The sequence below is a fragment of the Crotalus tigris genome, unplaced genomic scaffold (assembly GCF_016545835.1).
Source record: "Crotalus tigris isolate CLP2741 ecotype Arizona unplaced genomic scaffold, ASM1654583v1 scf7180000021465.51407817327:1047546, whole genome shotgun sequence".
Classification (NCBI taxonomy): domain Eukaryota; kingdom Metazoa; phylum Chordata; class Lepidosauria; order Squamata; family Viperidae; genus Crotalus; species Crotalus tigris.
Window position 1 is genome coordinate 19,991 of NW_024098522.1, and position 10,741 is coordinate 30,731.

The following is a 10,741-nucleotide window of genomic DNA, read 5'->3' on the forward strand; positions in this document are numbered from 1 at the left end:
TTCCTGAGCACCAGTGGTGGGATTCAAATACCTGACATCTAGTTCTCTGCGTGGATGCAGGCCTGGGCCTTCGAGGCCTAGAACGAACTTCCGGAAGTGACATCCACGCACTTCCTGTGGGCCATTCTAGGTCTGGGAGGCCTCCTCCAGGCCTCTGAGGCCTACAGCGGACTTCTAAAAGTGATATCCACACACTTCCTGTTGGCCGTTCTAGGCCTGGGAGGCCTTCTCCAGGCCTCCAAGGCTTAGAACGGACTTCCAGAAGCAGCGTGGGTTCAGCCAGTTCTCCGAACTCAACAAAATTTAGCTACCGGTTCTACCGAACCGGTGCGAACCAGCTGAATCCCACCAGTAGTGAGCACTAACAAGAGATCTCTTGAAGGCTACTGATCTTGTTCTTCCCTTATTGTCTTCTCTTCTTCCACAGTACAGAGGAAGAACTGATTATTATTATTATTATTATTATTATTATTATTATTCCTCACACAGATCTCTAGACTGGATTTGGCATTTTTATCTACTTATCAAGCCTTCCTGGTATACTAGCTTCAATGCATCTTCTTCACTGTCCTTTAAATATTCTTCCAGTGGCCTTTTTTCTTCAACTGTCTGAGTACTTGCAACATTCAACATCCACCCATTTTCCTTGGTAAGTAGAATCTGTCAACATTCCTGCATGGATGAAGGGCAGGATTCATTGTTGTTATTTTTCTGACCTTCCTATCCAGGGCTTTTAGTTCTGCTTGACTCCAGTCCACTAGGGATAGGATAGGATAGGATAGGATAGGATAGGATAGGATAGAATAGAATAGAATAGAATAGAATAGAATAGAATAGAATAGAATAGAATAGAACAGTGGTTCTCAACCTTTTTATACGGCGACCCCTGGTCACACATGCGCGACGCCGGCCCCATGCACAGCCCATGCGCGGCGTGCATGCGCGGCACCGGCCCCATGTGCAGTGCGCATGCGCGGCCCCGGCCCCTGAGGGGGAAAATGGCGGATCGCGTTGTTTGGCGACCCCCGTAAAATGGTCGTTCGACCCCAAATGGGGTCGCGACCCATAGGTTGAGAACCGCTGGAATAGAAATAGGTTACTTTTTTCAGTGCTGCTATAACATCAAACAGCCACTAAATGAAGTCTTGTAAGTCAAGGTCTACCTGTATATAGATTTATTGTGTGCTGAAGCTCTCTACAAGAATCTGAACTATAAACTGTCAGAGCAAGTTGGTGGTAGATAAGAGTCAGCAGGATTCAAGGTGGGCTGAACTTGTAAGTGCAAAGAGACTCAAGACTAATGATCCATTTGATGCCTCCCTCAGATAATCTCCTACAAAACACTTTTGTCTAGTAACAAGCTCTATTTCAACGTCTTGGCTGTATACTCGGACGGTGTTGCACATCTGTTGTGGTTGTTGTTTGATATTAATAAATTGATATGCTGATCCCCAATGAATGCAGAATACCTTCCCAGACAAGAGTACTTCAAGGAGTCTTGAAGTGGCCCACCAATAAACCATAGTATCTGGGAAGTAAGCAAAGCAGGGGCACAGATGGCCGGTCTCTGCTCCATTCTGCTGAGAACGTATCTCTATTTAAATTGCAGGCATTATTCCTAAACTGGCATGATCGGTGTTAATTAGCACATGCTCATTTCAGTGCACCTCGTGGTCCTCATTCGTCCTCTCGGCTGGTGATGCCTTTTCTGCTTTTGAGTCGTATGCCAGCCTCTCCAGTCCTTCTTCCTGGCCTCCCATCTGACTGATAGCCACCTCCAACTTGGCATCTTCCTGACGAGCATCACTGCTGCCATCTGAGTTCTTAGACAGCATTAGGGGAGGCTGATCGAAGCCCTGCGCCACACCCTTCCCAAGCTGGTGTGCTCCATGTGCGCAAGGGCTACACAATCCATAAATCCACTCACCATAGCTAACCCATCTGGAGGGCATCTGGTTGAGGAAGGCTGCCGAATGTTGCCGAGCTAGGAAACAGCACTGGAATAATTGATCAGGTTTCCTTTACATCTCCCTCCTTCTCCGTCTCTTGAAAGAACAGCATTGTTATGATTCATCTGTACAAATTCAGACATGAAGCAAACAAGGCGCAATTATGATTTTTTTTTTGGGGGGGGGGGAATCGGCCTCACTGCAAGGCTTGATGGACAGCAGAGAAAGCCCGCTGAGCTATTTTAGCAGACACTGCCTTCCTTCAGGCTCCCTGGCTAGGGGGACTGGGTGATTTTAATTTCTGCCCATTGAAATGTATTTATTGTTTGATGGCCTGCTGGATTATGAGGCTATGGGCTTGTCAAGCGCAGTTGCCAGATTTTCCACACACCATCCCAGGTGGAGAATGTTGTAAGCAGCCTGGCATCACTTCACATGGAATGACCAATGAAGAATAATATATTTTTAATGGGCAGAATGTTTAATAAACATCTATTCTCCTGCTACTGTAACATTGCCTTTAAAAAGAGGAAGAAGGGGATTTGCCTTGAGCCATGTAGCTATCCAGCTGAGGATTTTACAACACAACTTTCTCTCCATCATTAGAGGTTATAATTGTCATTCCAGCTGCCCTTGTTGTGAGATATTAGCCCTACTTGTGTTTTTTTTTAAAAAAAAAAAAAAAAGACAGCATGATATGGAAACAAAAACCTGAGTTAGTTGCACACAAGGCTTATCAGGATTCATCCCTAGAGGTTGCAGTATACTTGAGCATGTACAGAAGGCCCACTTCACAAGCTTTCCTCTCTACATTTAAGAAGAGTTCATGTCAAAAAGTTGATTTGCAGAGAGGCTTGAGATCTAACACAATGTTTGTGGAAATAGTCTGCATTTCTCAGGAAAGCAGCCAGCATGTATTTAAGGTTCACGATCTCCCCAACAGAGATTAGATAAAAATAACTATTTGCTTCCATTACCATTTGCTTCCATACCAAGCTTCCATTAACTTGGTATATTATAGATTTACATGGTGATGTTAGCATGTGCCCTCCATATTCCTAAAGGCATATTTGACCAGTTCTGAAGCAATTCTCATAGACAGTATGAGGGAAATCTCTCAGATGCTGTCTGAGGGAGGGAGGGAGGGAGGGAGGGAGGGAGGGAGGGAGGGAGGAAGGAAGGAAGGAAGGAAGGAAGGAAGGAAGGAAGGAAGGAAGGAAGGAAGGAAGGAAGGAAGGACATTTTGGTTGATACAGCAGTTACAACCAAAGTACATATTTGATTCTAAGTTTGCTCAGACTATTCTTTACAAACTAGGACGTACAGAATACAGAATAAGAGAGTTGGAAGGGATCTTGGAGGTCTTCTAGTCCAGGCCCCTGCTCAGTATATTCTGAATAAAAGGGCTGTTCAATCTCTTCTTAAAAACCTCCAATGATGGAGCACCCACAACTTCTGGAGGCAAGTCGTTCTGCTGATTAATTGTTCTGTCAGGAAATTTCTCCTTAGTTCCAGATTGCTTCTCTCTTTGATTAGTTTCCGTCCATTGCTTCTTCTCCTGCCCTCAGGTCCTTTGCAGAATAGCTTGACCCCTCTCTTCTCTGTGACAGCCCCTCAAATATTGGAAAACTGCTATTTCTACTCTAGACGTTGTCCTGCAAACTAACTTTCTATTTTTGCATCCTATCAAGTAGGAGGAACGTGTAGCATACTGACATATTCCTGATGCTTGAAAGCACAAATTCACACATTCTCTAGCACCTTTTCTGACAGTGACACCTGAGGAGAAAACTTAAATCTGCTATCTGAAGAGAGAGGAGGGATTGAAGATATATCAGTTCTGTCCTAATAATAACTAAAGGGGACAAACACACACAATACTCCTTCTTCCTCCTATTTTCCCCACCACAACCCTGTGAGGTGAATTGGGCTGAGAGCGGACTGGCCCAAAGTCACCTAGTTGGCTTTCATACCTCAGGCAGGACTTGAACTCACAGTCTAAACTCTAAAGCAGAGGTCTCCAACCTTGGCAATTTTAAGGCTTGTGGACTTCAACTCCCAGAATTCCTCAGCCAGCTTTGGCTGGTTGAGGAATTCTGGGAGTTGAAGTCCACAAGCCTTAAAGTTGCCAAGGTTGGAGACCCCTGCTCTAAAGCATGTTAAGATACAAGAGATTCTCCAAGTATTTCTCCTGCTGCCTTCTGCCATCACCATTGCTGAAACCCCTTTGAAACCTAGATGGACAGGTCTTTATCAAACATTACTGACTCCCCCTACAGCTGGTTAATACAGGTAGACCACAACTAAGCTCAACATTTTTGTTAAGTGAGACATTTGTTAAGTGAACTTTGCCCCCCATTTTACAACCTTTCTTGCCATGTTTGTTACTGCTGGGCTGCATTAACAGAGGGAGAGAATCAAGATCACGTGAAGTGTTAATACCACTTTACAAGGCCTTGGTAAGGCCACACTTGGAATACTGCATCCAGTTTTGGTCACCACGATGTAAAAAGATGCTGAGACTCTAGAAAGAGTACAGAGAAGAGCAACAAAGATGATTAGGGGACTGGAGGCTAAAACATATAAGGAACGGTTGCTAGAATTGGGTATGTCTAGTTTAACGAAGAGAAGGACAAGGGGGGACATGATAGCAGTGTTCCAATATCTCAGGGGCTGCCATAAAGAAGAGGGAATTAAGCTATTCTCCAAAGCACCTGAAGGCAGGAGAAGAAGCAACGGGTGGAAACTAATCAAGGAGAGAAGCAACCTAGAACTAAGGAGAAACTTCCTGACAGTTAGAACAATTAACCAGTGGAACAACCTGCCTCCAGAAGCGGTGAACGCTCCAACACTGGAAGTTTTTAAGAAGAGACTGGACAGCCATTTGTCTGAAATGATGTAGGGTTCCTGCCTGAGTAGGGGGTTGGACTCGATGACCTCCAAGGTCCCTTCCAATTTTATTATTACTATTACTACTATTATTATTACTTACTTCAGCTGTTAACTTAGTGTTTTTTTCCAGTGCCGCTGCAACCTTGAACGGTCACTAAATGAACTGTTTGTAAGTTGAGGACTACCTGTACTTCAATAGTGCCTGAAGTATAGTGACTTATATTATTACCAAGAGAATAAGCCTTCCCAGTTCACAACAATGCCCACAACGGGGTTAAGGGAAGGACCTGCTGTTAGAACCAGCAGCTTCGACTCGGCGCCTCAGCCGGCATTCTGCCATCAGTGGGGAAGGGAGAGGGGAACAAATGGGCAATTTGCTGTATACTTTTATGAGGGGAAATTAGGAGGGGGAAATTGACAGTTGACGGTGAACAGAGCAGCTTGGAATCTGATTCGTACTGGCACATTGGCATCTTCAAGGTCATTTGCCCCCTGAATGTGGAATTTCACCAGCCCAAACACCTCAGAATTTCTCATAACATCAGGGTGGTGCTGGGTTGACTATGCTTGGACGTAAGATGAGGGCTAGGGGAAACCAGGGGTCTAGTTCTGTATTGGTGCGAGGGAATTTCAGATTCCGCTTGATTCTACTGCAATCACCATCTCTTAGTGCAAGTGCCTTTTTTACTTCAAGCGGAGTCGAGAGTTTTCCAACCCCAAGGGCTCAAGACTGAGGCACATCTGACACCTGCATTCTCATGAAATGACTTTTGGTTAGTCACCTCACACAGGGAGGGAGGGAGGGAGGGAGGGAAGGAGGGAGGGAGGGAAGGAAGGAAGGAAGGAAGGAAGGAAGGAAGGAAGGAAGGAAGGAAGGAAGGAAGGAAGGAAGGAAGGAAGGGAAGGAAGGAAGGAAGGAAGGAAGGAAGGAAGGAGAATTGGGGAGGGAGGGAAGGAAGGAGAAAGAATTGGGAAGGGAGGGAAGGAAGGAAGGAAGAAGAATTGGGGAGGGAGAGAGGGAAGGAAGGAGAAAGAATTGGGAAGGGAGGGAAAGAAGGAAGGAAGGAAGGAAGGAAGGAAGGAAGGAAGGAAGGAAGGAAGGAAGGAAGGAAGGAAGGAAGGAAGGAAGGAAGGAAGGAAGGGGAAAGAATTGGGGAGGGAGGGAAGGAAGGAAGGAGAAAGAATTGGGAAGGGAGGGAGGGAAGGAAGGAAGAAGAATTGGGGAGGGAGGGAGGAAGGAAGGAAGGAGAAAGAATTGGGGAGGGAGGGAGGGAAGGAAGGAAGAATAATTGGGGAAGGAAGGAAGGAAGGAGGGAGGGAGGGAGGGAGAAAGAATTGGGGAGGGAGGGAGGGAAGGAAGGAAGGAAGGAAGGAAGGGAGGAAGGAAGGTGATAAGTCTGACAACCCCTTCTACACCTTCTTCAAAATACTGCTGTAGAATTGGAGAACTGAACCTGTGGTGAGACAGAAGTGCTCCTGTTACCAGGATGAGGGGATGAGTTTTAAACCACAAATGCTTCCTTTATCTCAAAATATTATTGCTAAGGCTTCTTAGAAAAACAGAACAGGATGGAAGACAGTTTGTGTCAGGGGGAAATAACAGTGATGGAGTGACATCTGGTGGAAGTTCGCAGTTTTCAAGCAACTGATCCATGGGACTAACCATCACATTACAGTCAGTTTTGAGTAAGATCAGTTTTGAGTAAGAAACTCGTGCTGATCTCAGTGATCAATTCAATGAACCGAACACTTGAATCACACTTTTGATTTGGAGAAAGATTCTATTTGGAAGCCTAGAACTAAGGAGAATTTTTCTGATTTAGAATTAAGGAGAATTTTTTTGACTATAACTAAAGAGAAATTTTCTGACAGTTAGAACAATTAACCAGTGGAACAACCTGCCTCCAGAAGTTGTGAATGCTCCAACACTGGAAGTTTTTAAGAAGAGACTGGACAGCAATTTGTCTGAAATGGTATAGGGTTTCCTGCCTGAGCAGGGGGTTGGACTAGAAGGCCTCCAAGGTCCCTTCCAACTTTACTATTATTATTATACCTGTGAATGCCTCAGGTCAGTTAAAACACCAAATCAGTTGTCCTGCACCATCCCCTATTCTTGCCTGGTCCTCTCTCTAATGGAGGATCCACACTTTTAAGCAACAAGTAAAATCCACATTTCTCTGAAGTACAGGTAGGCCTCAACTTACAGCCATCTGTCTAGTGTCCGAACAGCACAGAAAAAAGTGACTTATGACCATTTTTCATGCTTGCGACCATCCTTGGCAAGTGGTTCGTATTTATGACGGTTGTGGTGTTGCTGGGTCATGTGATCACATTTTCTGACCCTCTGAGAAGCAAAGTCAATGTTGAAGTCAGATTCACTTAACAACCATGGCAAAAAAGGTTGGAAATGGGGCAAATCTCACTTAACTGTTTTGCTTAGCGAGAGACATTTTATCATCATAAGTCGAGGTCTTTCTGTTATTTTAAACTTCATAGATTTATCAGAATCCTCATGTTGGACATGCTATATTATTTCTAACTTTTCTCCATTCTTGCCCACATTCATTCCCTTCACTGCAATTTTTCTCTGCATTCCAAATGAAACAACCCAAAAACATTTTGAACCTGTTAAAAATATATATATACCGTGAGCAGTTTTGCAATTCAAAGCATCTCAATCAAGATGGAGGCAGCACTGAGGGCTGTTGGAACTAAGGCAGCATACAAGTTTAATAAGTGCTGATGATTAACTTGTTACACCTGGCAGGTAAAATTATGCAGCCAGTTTGTTCTCTGCCTCTATATAAGTAGCCCAATCAATGCATATTTACACAGAATGCATCCCATTGATTTCTGTGTGGCTTAAATGTTAGGATGGTGCTTACTGAGATACACAGGTGTGATTTAGAGCAGTGTTTTTCTTTATATAGGTGTGTGTGTGTGTTTAATTTTAATTTTATTTTTAATATAAACTTTTAAGGAAAAAGCTAACACAGTGATGGCGAACCTTTTAGAGACCGAGTGCCCAAACTGCAACCCAAAACCCACTTATGCATCGTCAGGTGCCGGGTGGGTATGGCCCATTGGGTGGGTGTGGCCAGTTGGGTGGGTGTGGCCAATTGAGTGGGCGTGGTTGCGGTGGTAACAGCAGACTGGGTGGGACTAAAAAGTTCAATCAATCAATTCCAACTTTGCAAGATCTTTTTTTTTCCACCAAGAAGTTGAAATTGACTGATTGAACCTTTTTTTTTTTTTTTTTTTGCATACGACGGCGGAGGACTAAAGCAAAAAAGGTTTTATAAAACCCAGCTGAAGGCCTAGGACTGGGGCGACGGCACATGTGCCCACAGAGAGGGCTCTGAGTGCCGCCTCTGGCACCCGTGCCATAGGTACGCCACCACTGAGCTAACACAAAAAGAAATAGAAAGAAGCTTCCAGGTTCGTTTGCAGCAAATACAGCTAAGATTACAAAGTTATTTCTTACTCTGATTACAAAAAAGAAACTTTTTTTTCTATTATTCAATTTTTTTCTAATCTAATCATCAAAACTATGTAAGTGCATTTTTTTGTTTCAGTCAAGGAGCCTATAAAGCTAGCCACAAGAGTAGATATTGTCTTTTCTCTAAATATAGAGAAGTGTTTCTCAATCTCGGCAACTTAAAGATGTGTGGCTGACCAGGGGAGTCTGGAAATTCAAGTACACCTATCTTAAAGTTGCCAAGGTTGAGAAACGCTGGATAAGAGTGAACTGATACGGTGAATGTGGCATCGAATGTTGCAAAGAATGATCTGGGCCAGGGGTAGGCAACCTTGGCTCTTTTATGACTCATGGACTTCAACTCCCAGAATTCCTGAGCCAGCCACGCTAAGGTTTCCAAGCTGAGCCATGCTGGCTCAGGAATTCTGGGAGTTGCAGTCCACGAGTCATAAAAGAGCCAAGGTTGCCTACCCCTGATCTGGGCAAATAGCAATAGCTATAGCACTTAGACTTATATACTGTTCCATAGTGCTTTACAGCACTCTAAGAGCAGTTTACAGAGTGAGCATATTTCTCTCAACAATCTGGGTCCTCATTTTACTGACCTCAGAAGGATGGAAGGCTGAGTCAAATTTGTGCTGGTCAGGATTGAACTCCTGGCTGTTGGCAGAGTTAGCCTGCAGTGCTGCATTCTAATCACTGTGCCTCCACAGCTCTGAATGGTATCCGCAAGCAAGGTATAGTATGTTAAAAAAAAAAAACCTTTCCAACATTTATATTTAAAGAATCTAGATTGATCTTTACAATAAATTGCTAGAAATATCTGAAAGCTGACTGTAGGAAACTGGAAACAAAAACAGTGGCATCAAATGTCAGAATATAAAATTGGGTGAGTTACTCAGCACAGCTGGCAGCATAATTTCATTGCCATTTCTAATGCCACAACATCTGGCTCTTGGCAGCTGGGTTTCCATCTTTTTAGTTCATAGTCCACATTTCTCCCTTAGAGGACAGGGAGAAATTTAAAAAGTTTTGCATTGCTTCCAATGAAAAATTGTCATGCTTCCTAATCAACACAAATGATTTATTCTGGTGCTGAGCCTCATCAAAATCAGGTTAAATATTTGGGGTTGGATTGTGAACACAGAAGCTATTGCACTGTGATCGAGAGACTGTTCTGGTCAGCCAGAACAATACAAGTTTGCAGACTGGGAAGGGGCCCTACTCCTTTAGTAGCTGATATTCCACAATCATATTTTCCTGTAAGATAAAGCTCATGTTTTCTGAGCTTTACTTGTGGCCACCCAGATCCTAAAGCAAAAATTTATGGGGTAGCCTGCATGTCACCACATCCAATTTATAATCTTCCTCTGCTTTCTCAAAACTTATCAGAAATATATGTTTAGGAGGAAACTCCATACAGGTAGACCTCGACTTACGATTCATTTAGTGACCATTTGAAGTTACAACAGCACTGAAAAAAACTACTTATGACCATTTTTAATACTTATAACTGTTGCAGCATCTCCATGGTCACCTGATCAAATTCGGACATTTGGCAACTAGTTCATATTTATGACGGTTGCAGGGTCCCGGGGTCAAGGGATCACCTTTTGCAACCCTCTTACAAGCAAAGTCAATAGGCAACCTAGACTCACTTAACAGCCGTGTTATTAACTTAACAACTGCAGTGATTCACTTAACAACTGTGGCAAGGAAGGTCGTAAAATGGGGCAAAATTCACTTAACAAAGATCTCACTTGACAACAAATTTTTGGCTCAGTTGTGGTAGTAAGGACTACCTGTAAATGCACTTGGACTGATAGATCATGGATGTTGTCTTCAAGATACTCAACAGGGCAGGAAGTTGCAACAACAACAACAACAACAACAACAACAACAACAACAACAACAATAATAATAATAATAATAATAATAATAATAATAATAATAATATGCACTGAAATTAGTATATCAGGAAGGCTTACTGACTACTGGAGAGACCAAACTGGCCTACAAGAAAGACCAAATGAAGAACAGAATAGAGGCATGGGAAGACAAAGCACTACATGGCCAATACATTAAAAAAAATAGCTGGGAAAGCAGATAATAACAAGCAGATAATAACAAGACCTGGCAATGGCTAAAAGCAGGGAAACTGAAGAAAGAGATCAAGGGACTAATTCTGGCTGCACAAGACCAAGCCTTAAGGACAAATGCATATAAAGTCAAAATTGAGAAGACAGCAACAGACAGTAAGTGCCGCCTATGCAAAAAAGCTGAAGAAACAGTGGACCACTTGGTAAGCTGTTGCAAGAAGATTGCACAAACTGATTACAAGCAGCGGCATGACAAAGTAGCAACAATGGTGCATTGGAAGATCTGCAAAAAATATCATTTGCCTGTAAGCAAAAACTGGTGG